We start from the raw sequence: 14932 nt of genomic DNA on the forward strand, positions 1-14932 counted from the left end.
AACTGAGGTATAGTTGATTTACAGACCCATTTAGGTTTAACTCCTGCCTTAGCTACTTCACTTGCAGTACAAACTTGAACAAGGCAACTAAACTTTCCAAACCATCTTCACTCCTGAAATGAGTCTTTTTCTCTTTTTCTGATGAGTGTGATACTGTGAGGTATAATAAAAAAATATGTTTGGGTTTTGTACAGTTTCTGGCACAGAAACTCCTAAAACACTCAGAATTTCCTGGGATGAGAGAATAACCACAATGTTTTCTGTAACGTTAATGAGGTGAATGTTGAACTGTACCTGAGGATGGTTGCCAGGAGAAGCAACCACATGACTGGAGAGTTGGAACTTTCAGTCCCAGTTCCTGACCTCTGGGGAGGGAGAGAGAGACTGGAAGTCAAATCAATTCCTAGTGGCCAATGATTTAACCAATCATGCTGAGTAATGAGGTCTCTTGTTGTTGTTGTTTAGTTGCTAAGTCATGTCCAACTCTTCTGTGACCCCATAGACTATAGCCCACCAGGCTCCTTGGTCCATGGGATTCTCCAGGCAAGAATACTGGAGCAGGTTGCCATTTCTTACTCCAGGGGATCTTCCCAACACAGGGATGGAACCCGTGTCTCCTGCTTGACAGCTGGCTTCTTCACCACTGAGCCACCAGGAAAGCAGCTGATGAGTCTTCAATAAAAACCTAAAAGGATGAAGTTAAGGGAGCTTCCAGGTCAGTGAATACATTAGGGATTCAGGGAGAGTTGTGTACCCAGAGGCCTTGGGAGCTCTGTGCCCTTAGCCTGTACCCTGCCCTAAGCATCTGTACCATAGGGTTTTTCCTGAGTCACATCCTCTTATAACAAACTGAACTCAGAGTAAAATGTTTCTCTGAGTTCTGTAAGCTGCTCTAGCAAATCAATAGGATCAAAGAGCAGGTTGTAGGACCTTGGATTTATAGCCCAAGTCTGAAGCATAGGTGACAACTTGGGCTTGACATGGGTGTTTTAAGTGAGCAGCAGTCTTGTAAGACTGAGCCCTTAACCTATTGGGTCTGACACTATCTATCTTTAAGGAGATAGTGTCAGAACTGAGTTGAATTATAGGACATTCAGTTGGTGTCCAGGAATTGCTTGGTGTGGGATGAAAACCCCACACATCAGAATTTGGTATCAGAATTGTAGTGAGTATTAATGAAGAAAATAAAATATAAGGACTTCCCTGGTGGTCCAGTGGCTAAGACTCCCTACTGCCAACGCAGGGAACCTGGGTTCAATCCTGGTCGGGGAACAAGATCCCAAATGACGCAACTAAAGACCCCGCATGCCTCAGTGAAGATCAAAGATTTTGAGTGCCATAGCTAAGACCTGGCACAACCAAATAAATAGATAAATATTTTTTTAAAAGAAAATATATGTAAAGCAGGTAGTATAGTTCCTGGTGCATAGACGATACTCAGTAGAAGATGATATGTATTTGTTGCATGCCTAGGATATATTGGTCCCTGGGGAAGGCATTGAGGCCAAGACAGACAGGATCTCTGTTCTCATGGAGCTTATAGGCTGGTGGAACTGGTGCAGTTAACTAATGGCTTAGGGAGATCTTCCTCCTTTTGCAACTCCATGGACTGTAGCCTGTCAGGCTCCTCTGTCCAGAGAATTTTCCAGGCAAGAATACTGGTGTGGTTGCCATTTCCTTCTCCTGGGGATCTTTCCTATCCAGGGATCGAACCTGCATCTCTTGTGTTTCTTGCATTGGCAGGCAGGTTTCTTACCACTAGCGCCGCCTGGGAAGCCCTGCATCTATCTTATTCAGCACAAAACAAAATTAAATGATATATTGGCAATTATCTGGAAAGCTGACCAAAGAAGAGGGCCAGCCTTCTCTCTTTGCACACTTTACAGCCAGACACATGTAAGTTCTGTTTGTCTCTCGCTTCCAGCTCTGCATTTAATCAGTCCCCAAAGGCCAGCCTGTTCTGTCTTTAAATCCAGTTTCTTCTCCAGCAGAGTTTTATAGTTTATAGCATCATCATTTTGGCCTGCTTTACCAAAACACCCTCTAATCTGTTTTTACCTAAGTTCTCTTGTTAAAAAATATATTTATTGAACACCTGCTCTACGCCAGGTGCTAAGAAAAAATAAATTTGAAAAAGAGGTGCTGTGGTAAAAGTCTACATAGGAAAACATAGAGTTGGGGGTAGGAACACCTGGCTTTATGGATGTTAAGGTCAAAAGAAATATCTGGGTTGGAAGAAATATTTTGGAGTGGAGGAGACTATCTAGGAAGAGGATGCAGAGGGAAAAGGGACGAACATTAAGAACGAAGTGGGGTGGGGAAAGGAAGGGATGAAAGTTTAAGGGTTGGCAGCCAAGGAGACTAAGGAGACGGGGGAGCAGCCAATAGCAGAAGAAACAGACAGCAGGGGCTCAGGAAAACCAAGGGGAGAGATTGTTTCTAGATGGGGAGAGGGCTCAGAAGTTCCTGACACAGAGAAATCAGGAGAAAACAGAAAAGTGTTGAGAACCGTTAGGTCATCGGTGACCACTGTGAGTGTATAATTGTTCCTCAGTATCCCTGGGGCATTGGCTTCAGGACCAGCCCTCCCTCCACTCCCCACCCCCAGGATACCAAAGTCCACAGATGCTCAAGTCTCTTATATAAAGTGGTATTGTGTTCGTACATAACCTAGGCACACCCTATCATATATTTCAAATCATCTTTAGATTATTTAGATTAGTTTATTAATCAATTCAATTAGACTGTACAGTCCATGGAACTCTCCAGGCCAGAATACTTGAGTGGGTACCTATCCCTCTTCCAGCGGATCTTCCTGACCCAGGAATCGAACTGGGGTCTCCTGCATTGCAGGTGGATTCTTTACCAACTGAGCTATCAGGGAAGCCCTTAGATTATTTAGAATACCTAATGCAGTGTAAATACTATGGGAATAGTTGACAGGTGAGTGGCAAATTGAAGTCTTATTTTTTGGAACTTTCTGGGTTTTTTTCAAATATAAAGACATTTTTAAAGTATTTATTTATTTGGCTGGGTTGGGTCTTAGTGGTGGCACGTGAGATCTTCCTTGCATTATGTGGGATCTTTCCTTGTGGTGCAAGGGACTCTCTAGTTGCGGCGCACAGACTTAGTTTCTCCACCACATGTAGGCTCTTTGTTCCCCAGCTAGGGATTGAACCTGTGTCTCCTGTATTGCAAGGTGGATTTTTAACCAGTGGACCACCAGGGAAATCCCTCGGGTATTTTTGATCCACGATTGGTTGAATCTTGTGGATATAGAGAGCCATATTCTAGTTTCAAGAGAGTGGTGGGAGCAGAAGCCAGATCCTAATGAGTGGGAGATGAAGAAGGGGAGAAAGCTAGTGTGAGCGACTCTTCCTTCGGAAGAAGGGAGAGAGGTGAGAATATAAACACCTCAATACCGTGTGCTAAGTGATAACCAGTGGTTCATAGAAGAGGCAGGATGTACATCAGTTGCCCTGTGGGCTCTGGAGTTAGACTGGTCAGCTATGTAAGCTGACTCTGCCACCTGCTCTCTGTATAACACTGGGCAAATTCAACGCCTCAGTTCCTCTATCAGTCAAACGGCGAGAGTACGATGTCTTGCTCACTGAGTTGTTGTAAAGATTAAGGTGCCTGGTGTAGAGTAAGGGCTCAATATGTACCACCTTTTATTAATCTATGCCTGGTGCTAAGGAAGCAAAGGTAAGACTTATTCAATTCTGTTAGGTGAACAGAGTCAGGGAAACATTTGTAGAAGTTTTCGAAGCTGCATCATAAAGGGTAAGATTTTTTTTTTCCAGGTAGAGAAAAAATAAAAAGGTATATATGAGAATTGAAGACAAATTGAAGACAAACTATAAAAACAAAGGCAATGTGAAATCACAGGGTGAGTTTGGTCAACAACTGCACCAGGAATTTAAAAAGATCCATTCGTAAGATTTATTTTCTTCTAGTATTATTGATAATGTAATTGACACGCAGCACTGTATAAGTTTAGGGTGGATAGCATAACGATTTGACTTAACTATATCATGAAATGATGACCACAGTTTAGTGAACATCCATCATCTTGTAAAGATGCAAAATAAAAGAAAGAGAAGAAAATCTATTTCGAAGATTTAAACTTATTCTCTTAAAAACCTTTATATTTGAGATAATTGTAGAATCACATGCAATTATAAGAAAGAATACAGCAAGATATCTTATAGTCATCATCCCGCTTCTTCCCTCAAGGGTAACATCTTGCAAGACTACAGTGTCACAACCAGAGAATTCACATTGGCACAATGCACCCACCTTATTCAGATTTCACTAGTTTTGCACCCACTTGTACATGTGCATTCATTTTATGCCGTTTTATCACATGTATATATTCATGTAATACCCACCACAGTCAACATCCAGATTTGTTCTGTCACTACAAAAGTGTCCCTTATGGCAGGGGTCCCCAGCCTCTGGGATCTAGTGCCTGATGATCTGAGGTGGAGCTGATGTATAATAATAGAAATAAAGTGCACAATAAATGTAACGTGCTTGAACCATCCTGAAACCACCCACTCACCCCTATCCATGCAAATATTGTCTTCCACACAACTGGTCCCTGGTTCCAAAAAGTGAGGGACTGAAGCCTTATGCTACCTTTACTCAGATTATTTTTGTGTTTGCTACTTAGCAGAGAAAAATGAGGATGACAGAAGAAAATATTTGTTTCTCTTTTCCTTGGGTGAAAGAAAAGTTTACCTTGGGAAAAATTCTAAAACAATCAGGCATCTGCCTTCTTCCCTTTCAGAGGCCTTGAAATACCTTGTGTATTTGTATTTCCCCAGAAAAATCTCCTCTGCTAAGTGATAGAAGAACTGTTGTTGATTAAACTAATTCATATTTATACAGGAATCACTCAAAAATCATAACTCAGTCAGAAGAAACTATAGTTTTAAGAGGAGGATTCTTGCTAGCCCCAAACCATTTCTCCTGTTTTGTTTTGTTTTGTTTGTAGTCTAATAAGGGAACATGAAACAATTCAGATAGTGTGGTGCAAAATAATCTGGGAACAAAGATTACTAAAAAGGTCAGCTTTGTCTTGAAATTTGACCTTATGATACAATCTCCTAAGTAGGTTTTTTTCAACTGACTGTTTTTAAAAGAAGATTTTCTTGATGGGGACCATTTTCAAAGTGTTTATTGAATTCGTTCTAATATTGGTTCTGATTTAGGTTTTGTTTTTTTTTTTTTTGCCATAAGGCATGTGAGCTCTTTGCTCCCCAACCAGGGATCGAACCCACACCCCCTGCATCCGAAGTTGAACTCTTAACCACTGGACCACCAGGGAAGTACCCTCAACTGATTTTTACAACTTCTTTTTTGTCTACCTCTGTATCTTCAGGTTTCTAGAAACTCTATGGTTTTCCACAGTGTTTCCTGTTCATGGTCACATGGAAGAGATGGACAAACGAAGAGAGGAATGTGTAGCAGTAGGTGTAAAAATTAGGTGTTTCCCTGGTGTCTCAGCGGTAAAGAAACTTCCTGCCAATGCAGGAGACTTGGGTTCGATGCCTCATCCTCAAAGACCCCCTAGAGAAGGAAAGAGTTGCAAAAGAGTCGGACATGACTTGGTGACTAAGGAACAACAACAAAAGTCACGAATACCTGTAAAGGTTGTTGTTTAGTCGGTAAGTTGTGTCCAAATCTTTTGCAACCCCATGAACTGTAGCCTGCCAGGCTCCTTTGTCCATGGGATTTCCCAGGCAAGAATACTGGAGTGGGTTGCCATTTCCTTCTCCAGGAGGCCTTGCTAACCAAGGGATTGAACCCCCAGTAACCACACATTATTTTTAACTCCCCCTTGCTTAAAATATCAGTTCTATGCTTCATCACTGGTACTTCTTGAAAAATATTGTACATATATCATGACTACAGACAAAAAGCTGCTATCTTTAATGAGGGAAAACTATGCAGTAAAGTTATTATTTGTGTTTCAGTTTAGCTTTCTATTTCAAAAGCAAATTGCTTGGTTCATGAGTGCCCATCAGTCTTGCTGATGGCCCTGGTATATCTGGACCATGTGGTGCTGGTCTTCTGGAGAATTGCTTTAAATGAATTGTGCTATTTGCCCGTGTTGGCAGACCAGTTAGAGAGTCCTGCAAAATGCACCATCACATTTACTGTAAGGACGCTGTTGAAAATAGGCTTCATTTCATTACATGGAGTTCTGTTTATGAGGATCTTTAAGAGCCTGTTTTTATCATCTGACTATAAAGAACACTCATGCTTCTCTTGATCAATTGGTTTGGTTTGACAATGTAGGCCCCAACATTGGGTTTGGTTCTGCAAACCAAATGCATTTCTGCATTCTTCAAAGAATGAAAGAAGGTGTACAATAAAACTGTGGTTCAAGCTAAATGAATCCTGTCCACTTCATGTATTGGCCTAATTCTTGGCTCCATTGACATTCCTGTTCTCTATTCTCTGTTCTCTTTCTCATGTGTTCCAAATTCATATTCTTTTAATACACGGGATGTATCTTTCAAAGTTACCCAGAAAAAAATTTTTTTGAGGTAGAATAGCAGTTTAAGAGTGTGACAACTGAAATCAAAATGTCTCATTTCGAACCCTTGTTTCAACATCTATTGACTGTACAACCTTGGGCAAGTTGTTTAATGACATAAAACCTCCATTTCCTCATCTGTGAAATGGGGAGAAGAGTATTTACTTTGTACAATTTTGTCAACTAAAGGAGAGAAATCATGAAAAATCTTGAGCACAATGTCTGGCACATAGGGAGCTTTCAACAAATTCACATCATTTCCAACATTATATGAAACATCTGGGGACTCCCCTGGTGGTCTAATGGCTAAGACTTCATGCTCCCAATGCTGAGGGCCCAGGTTCGATCCCTGGTCAGGGAACTAGAGCTCATGTGCCAGAACTGAATTCAAATGCTGCAACTAGAAGATCCTTCAAGCTGCAACTAAGACCTGGTACAGCCAAATGGGGAAAAATAACCATCTGATTGTGACTCTTAGGAAATTAAAATGGTTCTGCCTCCTCTATGTTTATTTGAAATTCACATGCCTTTATATTCATAAAAATAAGCCAATTTCAGGAAATAGATTTTCAAGTGTTAACAGCTCAAATCAAGACAAAAGACGGTACTCGATAATTAACATCAGCCTTAGATGGCTATGCAGAAATATAGTGCATTTTCTATCTGTGTCTCTTACCACACATATGAGCTAGCGTTCTGTCTTTAAGCCGACGTAGCTATATACACAGTCATTCTAGAAATGTTAGTGAGCTGCAGATGATTATCCTATCTTGCAATTTAAATGAAATATGGCACAGATCATTTGAGAAAGGAACTTTCCAGACAGCGAGAAATAGTTCATAGCAACATGAAAAACCAGAAACAAAGCTAGATCTAATTCTGCAAAGAGCACAGCCACGCGCTGAGTGCACCATTTCATTTTTAAGGACATAGATTTAATTTCATGTGACAATCTGGCATCTAAGTTTTCCTCTGGTCTTCTTTTTTCCAAATAGCCTTGTAAATATGAAAATGCAATCGAATAGGAAAAGATTAAATTTGTGAGACTCTACTTGCAGGGCGCTGTGGTTATTATGAAGGCAGTAAACGAACAAAATAGATTAAGGAAAATGCCAACGACAGTTGTATGGTCTAAATACATCTAACCCATAACTAATGAGAATTCTATGTGCACAATAAAATGTCACTCTGTATATCCAGCTTGTTGTTTTCTAGACCATTTCTATCTATCATATTTATCAAAGAAATATAATCATTGTTCAGGCCATCATAGTAATTTATGCAATATTTTCCTCTCTTTACCAAGGTAAGAAGAGAAATGTGCCTTAGTAAGAGGATTTTGCTTTGTTTTTTGTAATACTGTCTAACGAATCTTTTGCAACAGTCTTTCATTTAATATGGTTAAAGTTAGCACATTTATTTTAAGGGAATATGGCTTTAAAAATAACTCTCAGTGACTTATACCTACACAATTAAAAATTCTCTGATTGTTTATAAGAAAATAATAACACATTACAAGTTATTGTGCAAAAATTGTAATAAGAAGGTTTATCTCATTCACAGTCCTATTGAATTCATTTATTGCATTACATAACTCATTTTAGGCCTCATAACACCTTTTAAAACCAGAACATGTACATTTATTTTAATCGTATATGATCATTGATTCTTCTTTTAAATGTCATTTGATGATACAGAATTTATAAGTTAGAGATTAGAGATCCAATGACATTTTTCCTTCCCTTTTTTCAGTCTTCTTGTTCAGTAATTAAAAAAAAAAAAAGTTGCTCAGGGAGTCTTTGACTATCTGTTCCAAATTGCCAGCCTAGCATCAGCCTATATAGATGGACTGGTCTCTGTGACACGTGGAAGTCAGGGCTGTTCCCATCATGGCCAGCTCAGTGGTCACATAATCACCTGGGGCAGCTTTGCTACCCCCTTTCCCTGTATTTCTCGTCTGTTCCTAGAAGGAGAGTAATTCTCATTCTATCAGGATGGTGCCCATCAAACTTAGAAAACCATGGTCAAGGATGATACACAGGGCAGTCACTGATGTATGTGTAAAGTGTCTTTCTTTCATCTGTTTATTTCCATAAGGAGTCAGAATTCCTACTGTGACTTTTAGATGGTAAGGCCACAGCACAGGAGGAATGAATGAATTTTTATTGTCAGCAGAGGAGTTGAAAACAGAAATGAAATTTCCCAAATCTTGATCATCTGTTTTAAATGTTAAGTATTTTGACTTTCCTGGACTTAGCAAGACTGATTTTTTTCTTTGCAGTTTGTCTAAATTGCACTGAGATGTACCTATGAGAAAGAAACAGATTTCTATGGGGTATCCATTATTGCCTAAGATTTTGAAAGAAAGTGAAAGTGGTAGTTGCTCAGTCCTGTCCAACTCTTTGTGACCCTATGGACTGTAGCCCACCAGGCTGCTCTGTCCATGGAATTCTCTAGGCAAGAATACTGTAGTGGGTAGCCATTCCCTGTCTCCAGGGGGTCTTTCCAACCCAGAGATCGAATCCAGGTCTACTGCATTTCAGGCAAATTCTTCACTGCCTGAGCCACCAGGGAAGTCCATTGCCTAATACTTTCAGTTTGGTTCCATTCAGTCGCTCAGTCATGTCCGACTCTTCGCAACCCCATGGAATGCAGCATGCCAGGCCTCCCTATCCATCAGCATCTCCTGGAGCTAGCTCAAACTCAAAATTGAGTCAGTGATGCCATCCAACCATCTCATCCTCTGTCTTCCCCTTCTCCAGCCTTCAATCTTTCCCAGCATCAGGGTCTTTTCCAATGTCAGTTTTTCACATCAGGTGGCCAAAGTATTGGAGCTTCAGCTTCAGCATCAGTCCCTCCAATGAATATTCAAGACTGATTTCCTTTCGGATTGACTGGTTTGATCTCCCAATACTTTACATATGCTAATTCAATTTGGTCCTTATAACAGTCTTTTGGGGCAAACACTTTTGTCCCCAAGGTAAAGATTAAAAACAAAAACAGGGGACTTTCCTGGTGGTCCAGTGGCTAAACTGGACTCCACGCTCCCAATATAGAGGGCCCAAGTTTGATCCCTGGTTGGGGAACTAGATCCTACATGCTACAACTAAGAGTTTGCATGCCAAAATTTAATATTTAGCATGCTGAAAGGAAGATCAAAGATCTCACATGACACAACCAAGACCCAGCACAGCCAAATAAATAAATAAAAACAGATTCAAAGAGATTTAGGATGAATTTCAGCCTTCTGGGTTAAATTTTTGATCTCCAGCCCAAAGTAGTGAGGAAATCATTGTTAAGTGTTGTGGAATATTTTCAAATTCCACTATAAATTTTTTATACTTACTGGTGGTTTTTATGGTCAAAAAAAATAAAAAAGAGCACCGTGTGATGAAAATAAGTGAGAAGGATTTTCTTGCCCTGGAGCATCAACTACTCAAAGATTTGGAGGCAAATACAGCTTGTCTTTCTTACCTTTTAATAAGGTTAAGATTGATTTATTACATTATATAAGTTTCATGTGTCCGACATTATTTTTCCACTTCTGTATGCACTACAGCATGCTCACCACCCAAAGTGTTCCTTTCTACCTGTCACCGTACAGATAATCCTTTTTACCTCTTTCTCACTTCCCCTTTTCCCCTCTCCTTCTGGTCACCGCTACTGCTCTATCCTCTGTATCTATGTTTGTTTGGGTTTGGTCACTTATGTACTAGTTTTTTATATTCCCCATGTGAGCGAAATCACATGGTATTTGTCTTCCTTTGTCTGACTTATTTCACTTAGCATATTACCTTTAAGGTCTATCCATGTTATTGTAAATGGCAACATTTCATGTGCAATATACTGTTTTCATATTAAAATAATTGCATATGTTACAGAGTTAATTGCAAAATTCATTAATGTTGGTATTTCAAAATAAAAAACTTTGAAGAAATTTATGAGAGCTGTAAGGATGTTCCAAACTTCCCAGGGGCAAGGGTTTCACTCTCCTCTGTTGTGGGAGCACTTGATGAAAAGTTGGGAGAAAACCTGAGATGCTGTCTTTAATTATTGCAATTGTTCTCTGGGTTTTGCCAAGTCACTTTGTGGTAAGCTTTCAAAATGGATGAAAATTTACTTCTTAGAACAAGTCAACTCTGGAAAATGAATTACTCTCCCTGGGAGGATGGCAGATAGAATATATGGGGAAAAAAAAAAACTTTGATATTTAGGGAAAAAAAGGAAACTTCTTTTAGTTTCTATAGATCAAAGCCAATTAGCAGGGTGGTGGATGTTAGCAAAGAGAATAAGTAATGTCTTGGCTCCTCATGCTTACCAGCAGGAATACAAGAACCCTGAAACTCCCTGGGCCTTTTGCTCTGGTGCCTATGAGAGCTCACAACATTTTTTGGTGGTCACTTAAAATGTCCTGGAAGGAGGACAGATGAGGCACTCCTCAGCACCCTTGTATTTTTTTTTTTTAATCTCACCCTGTCCTCCCCTCTTCCCATGTCCATAAATCTATTCTCTACGTCTGTTTCTCCATTGTTGCCCTATAAATAAATTATTCAGTATCATTTTTCTAGATTCCGTATATGTGCGTTAAGAGTATGGTATTTATCTTTTTCTTTCTGAATCACTTCACTCTGTAATAGGTTCTAGGTTCATCCACCTCATTAGAACTGACTCAAATGTGTTCCTTTTTATGGCTGAGTAATATCCCATTGTGTATATATATACCACAACTTCTTTATCCATTCATCTGTCGATGGACATCTAGGTTGCTTCTATGTTCTAGCTATTGTAAATAGTGCTGCAATGAACAATGGGATATATGTGTCTCTTTCAATTTTGGATTCCTCAGGGTATATGCCTAGGAATGGGACTGCAGGGTCATATAGTGGTTTTATTTCGAGTTTTTTAAGGGATCTCCATACCGTCTTCCATAGTGGCTATATCAGTTTACATTCCCACCAACAATGCAAGAATGTTTCCTTGCAGCATACCAGCAGAAACACCAGAACCCTGAAACTCCCTGGGCCTTTTGTTCTGGTGCCCACGAGAGCTCACAACATATTTTGGTGGTCACTTAAAATGTCCTGGAAGGAGAACAGACAAGGCACTCCTCAGCACCCTCGTATTCTCAATCTACCTCTCTTCGTCACTGGGCTGATCCTGGAGTTTGCATTTGTACCTTTCCAGTCTCCCAACCTTGACTTTGATGTGAATTCTCAATGGGAGACAGTGTCCTCCAGGCTCACACACCCATAGCCCTGACTATAGCTTTGCTCTCAAGGCACGTCACTGTAATTGCTCATTGAACTGCTATCTTCTCTGCCAATGGAAGCTCTATGAAGGCAGGGTCTGTTGCTGCCTTTCTCTCCCCCGCAAAAGAGGTACTTAAAAATATCTGATGAACAAATAAAGGAATGGTTGCCCACCACTGCTTTCTCAGAAGTCAGGAGGTCTATCTTCCCACCAGAGTTATAGTTCTTCACAATCTCCTAGAAAAAACACTACCACCTTTCCACATCAGGGAACCTTGGTAAAGTTCCTGTGCATCTAGGTTAGAGGCTGTTGAAGAAACACCAAACTGTTCCATTGGCAAAAAATTAACCAGTGCTGTAAGTCAGAGTTCAGACACTTGGGCCCTTAGCTTTGAGCAGAAGGCAGTTCATCTACGGCCAACAATATAAAATTAGAGTTGGCTGCTGTCCACACTCTTTATTTGATGGTGTTATTCCAAGGGCTGACCCATCAGTCTCTGCATGTGGCAATAAAAAGTGTGGTTCTGAAGCCAGATTGCTGAGGTTGAAATCAGCTTCATCACGGGACTTCCCTGGTGGTCTAATGGTTAACACCCTGCCTTGGATTGCAAAGGATGTGCTTCCAATCCCTCGTCAGGGAACTAAGATCCCACATGCTTCAGAGGAACTAAGCCCATGGGCCACAACTAGAGAATCTGTGCACCACAACGAAAGATTCTGCATGATGCAAGGAAGATCCCATGTGCCACAACTAAGACCCAACACAGCCAAATAAGTAGATAAATATACATTTTAAAAAAGGAAGAAAGAAACTCAGCTCCATCAGTTCTGCAGGTGTGACTTTGGGCAAATTACTTCCCTGGATTAACCTTAGTTTCCTTATCTGTGAAGTGGGGCTAAGACTGGCCTATCTCATACGGTCCTCATAAGGATTTAAGCAGATAAACCTTGAAAAGTATGTAACAAAGTGCCTGGTACATTGGATGTACTATAAATCTGAAGATAATAATTCCAGTACTACTATTTTACTGTAACTAGCAGGAGGCCCTCATGTGTTGGAACTCCCTGAAAGTGTGGCTGGTCTAGGTGAGACCCCTACATTATTTGCACACACATATACATACACATATACACATGCAGGTGTACACACCAGTACACAATTGAGGAGCTAGAGTGCTTATTCTGGAAAATGGCTTAGCTAAACTAAGGGAAGCAAAGACATGCTTGTATGATGAGTCTGTGACCTAACCAGGAAAATAAAAAGCAGAAATATTAACCTATTCCAAGAAAAAGCAATCTCCTGGGCTGCTGGCCCATGCAACTGCAGCAACCTCTGCCACCGTGTACATTACTCTCTGCTCTGGTGTTCCTTCTTAGCTGCTGTGTGACACTGGACAGGGAACACAGTTTTAACTGAATCAAATACACATCAGGGTCCCCAAGAAGTGAAAATGCAGTTAGTATCTTCCAGGGTGACATGGGCTTCTGGGTACTCATCTCTAGAGGCCAAAATACCCAAAGCTCAATGATGAAAGATCTGTTCCATCTGGACAGGAGCTTAAAGAATTCCTCTGGGAGCATCTGGGCTATTTTTAGTGGGCACAGCAGCCTGGCCAACACCACAGGGAGACCAGGAAACGGCCCTTCATCCACTGCCCAGCTTCCCGGTGAGATAGGTCTCCTGTTTGCAAGTTCATGAATATCAATGAGCCCAAACCACACGCAAAGGAGTCAGAACATATTGCAACAGCCAAAGTGCAAGTTGGCTCTTAAAACTTGGCCAAAGGAGCGTATGATTCAAATGCTGGGGTTGAGGCTGGCGCTGTGCCTGAGCCCAAAGGAGGGATGGAAGAAACCTTGGCTCCAACCTTTTGAGGATCAAGAGCCAAGACTGGAGCGGTAGTGCAGAAGCTTCCATTACTGTCCTTGTCAACTCGACTGACCAGGCGTCCAGAAGTCGAAGTGGAGTGTGTGCTTCATCAACCAGAATCCACGAGAAAAGAGCCCAAAGCCCTCAGAAATATGCACACTCACAGCGCATTAATAACATCATGAGGACTTCCCTGGTGGTCTACTGGTTAAGTATCCACACTCCAATGCAGGGGATCCAGGTTTGATCCCTGGTTGAGGAACTAAGATCCCACATGCCTTGGGGCAGCTAAACCTGTGGGCCGCAACAACTGAGCCCCTGAATCACTATTAGAGAGAACCCTGCATGACGGAGTGAAGAGTCCACATGCCGCAGCTAAGACTCGACGTAGCCAAATAAATAAGTTTTTAAAAGCCCGTTAAATCCATTAATTTTTTTTAAAAGAACATTATGAACATTGAAAAGCAATAATATTCTTTCATTCAATACATAATTTCTGAGCAATTACTGTAGGTCAGGCTCTGTGCTAGGCACTGGGAATAAGAAGGAAGAGGAAATAGTTCCTGATCTCAACGGGTATATAGTGGCAGAGGGGTGTGTGAGTGTGTGTTGTGGGGAGGCAGTTAAAAGAGTGACAGAACCAGAACAAATCCCAGTTTCAGTGTGGCATGTCATTTCACATCTCAGAGTTTGACCCTTTACATTGCCAGGGAGTGGTCTATAATTTGTTCTAGTCACCTGTTGACAACAAGCAATATGTTCCCAGTTTTCAGACTATTACGGAGAAAGCAGTTATAAACATTGCTGTTTTTATGTGGATGTCCATTTTAATTTCTCTTGGGTGACTATGTAGAAGCAGATTCTAGGTCATATGGTAAATGTATATTTAACTTCATGAGAAATTGACAAAGGGTTCTTCAAAGTGGCTGTACCATTTTGCATTCCTATCAGCTGTGTATGAGGGCCTTAGTTGCGTCATATCCTTGTCCACATTTGATATTGCCCATCTACAAACACTGTGGTTATTATCAAGATGTAGAGTGATAACCTTTTCTGATTTTATTTGCATTTCCATTATGATTGATAATGGGTGTTCTCCCCCATGTGTTTATCTGCCATTAGTATATCTTCTTTGGTGAAGTGTCTGTTTGAATCTTTTGCCCATTTATAAAATCGGGTTGTCTTTGTCCTGTTACTGATTTGAGAATTCTTTACAAATTCTGATCCACTTAGTTCTAATTTCTTTTTGGTAGATTCCTTAGAATT

General features: G+C 40.7%; 1 long non-coding RNA gene across 3 annotated transcripts in view; it reads right to left on the reverse strand.

Moving 5' to 3' along the window:
- The window catches only part of LOC139036575 (uncharacterized), a 113675-nt gene that overhangs the window by 24881 nt on the left and 73862 nt on the right, over positions 1-14932 (reverse strand). The window lies entirely within an intron of this gene.

The sequence above is a fragment of the Odocoileus virginianus genome, chromosome 9 (assembly GCF_023699985.2).
Source record: "Odocoileus virginianus isolate 20LAN1187 ecotype Illinois chromosome 9, Ovbor_1.2, whole genome shotgun sequence".
Taxonomy (NCBI): domain Eukaryota; kingdom Metazoa; phylum Chordata; class Mammalia; order Artiodactyla; family Cervidae; genus Odocoileus; species Odocoileus virginianus.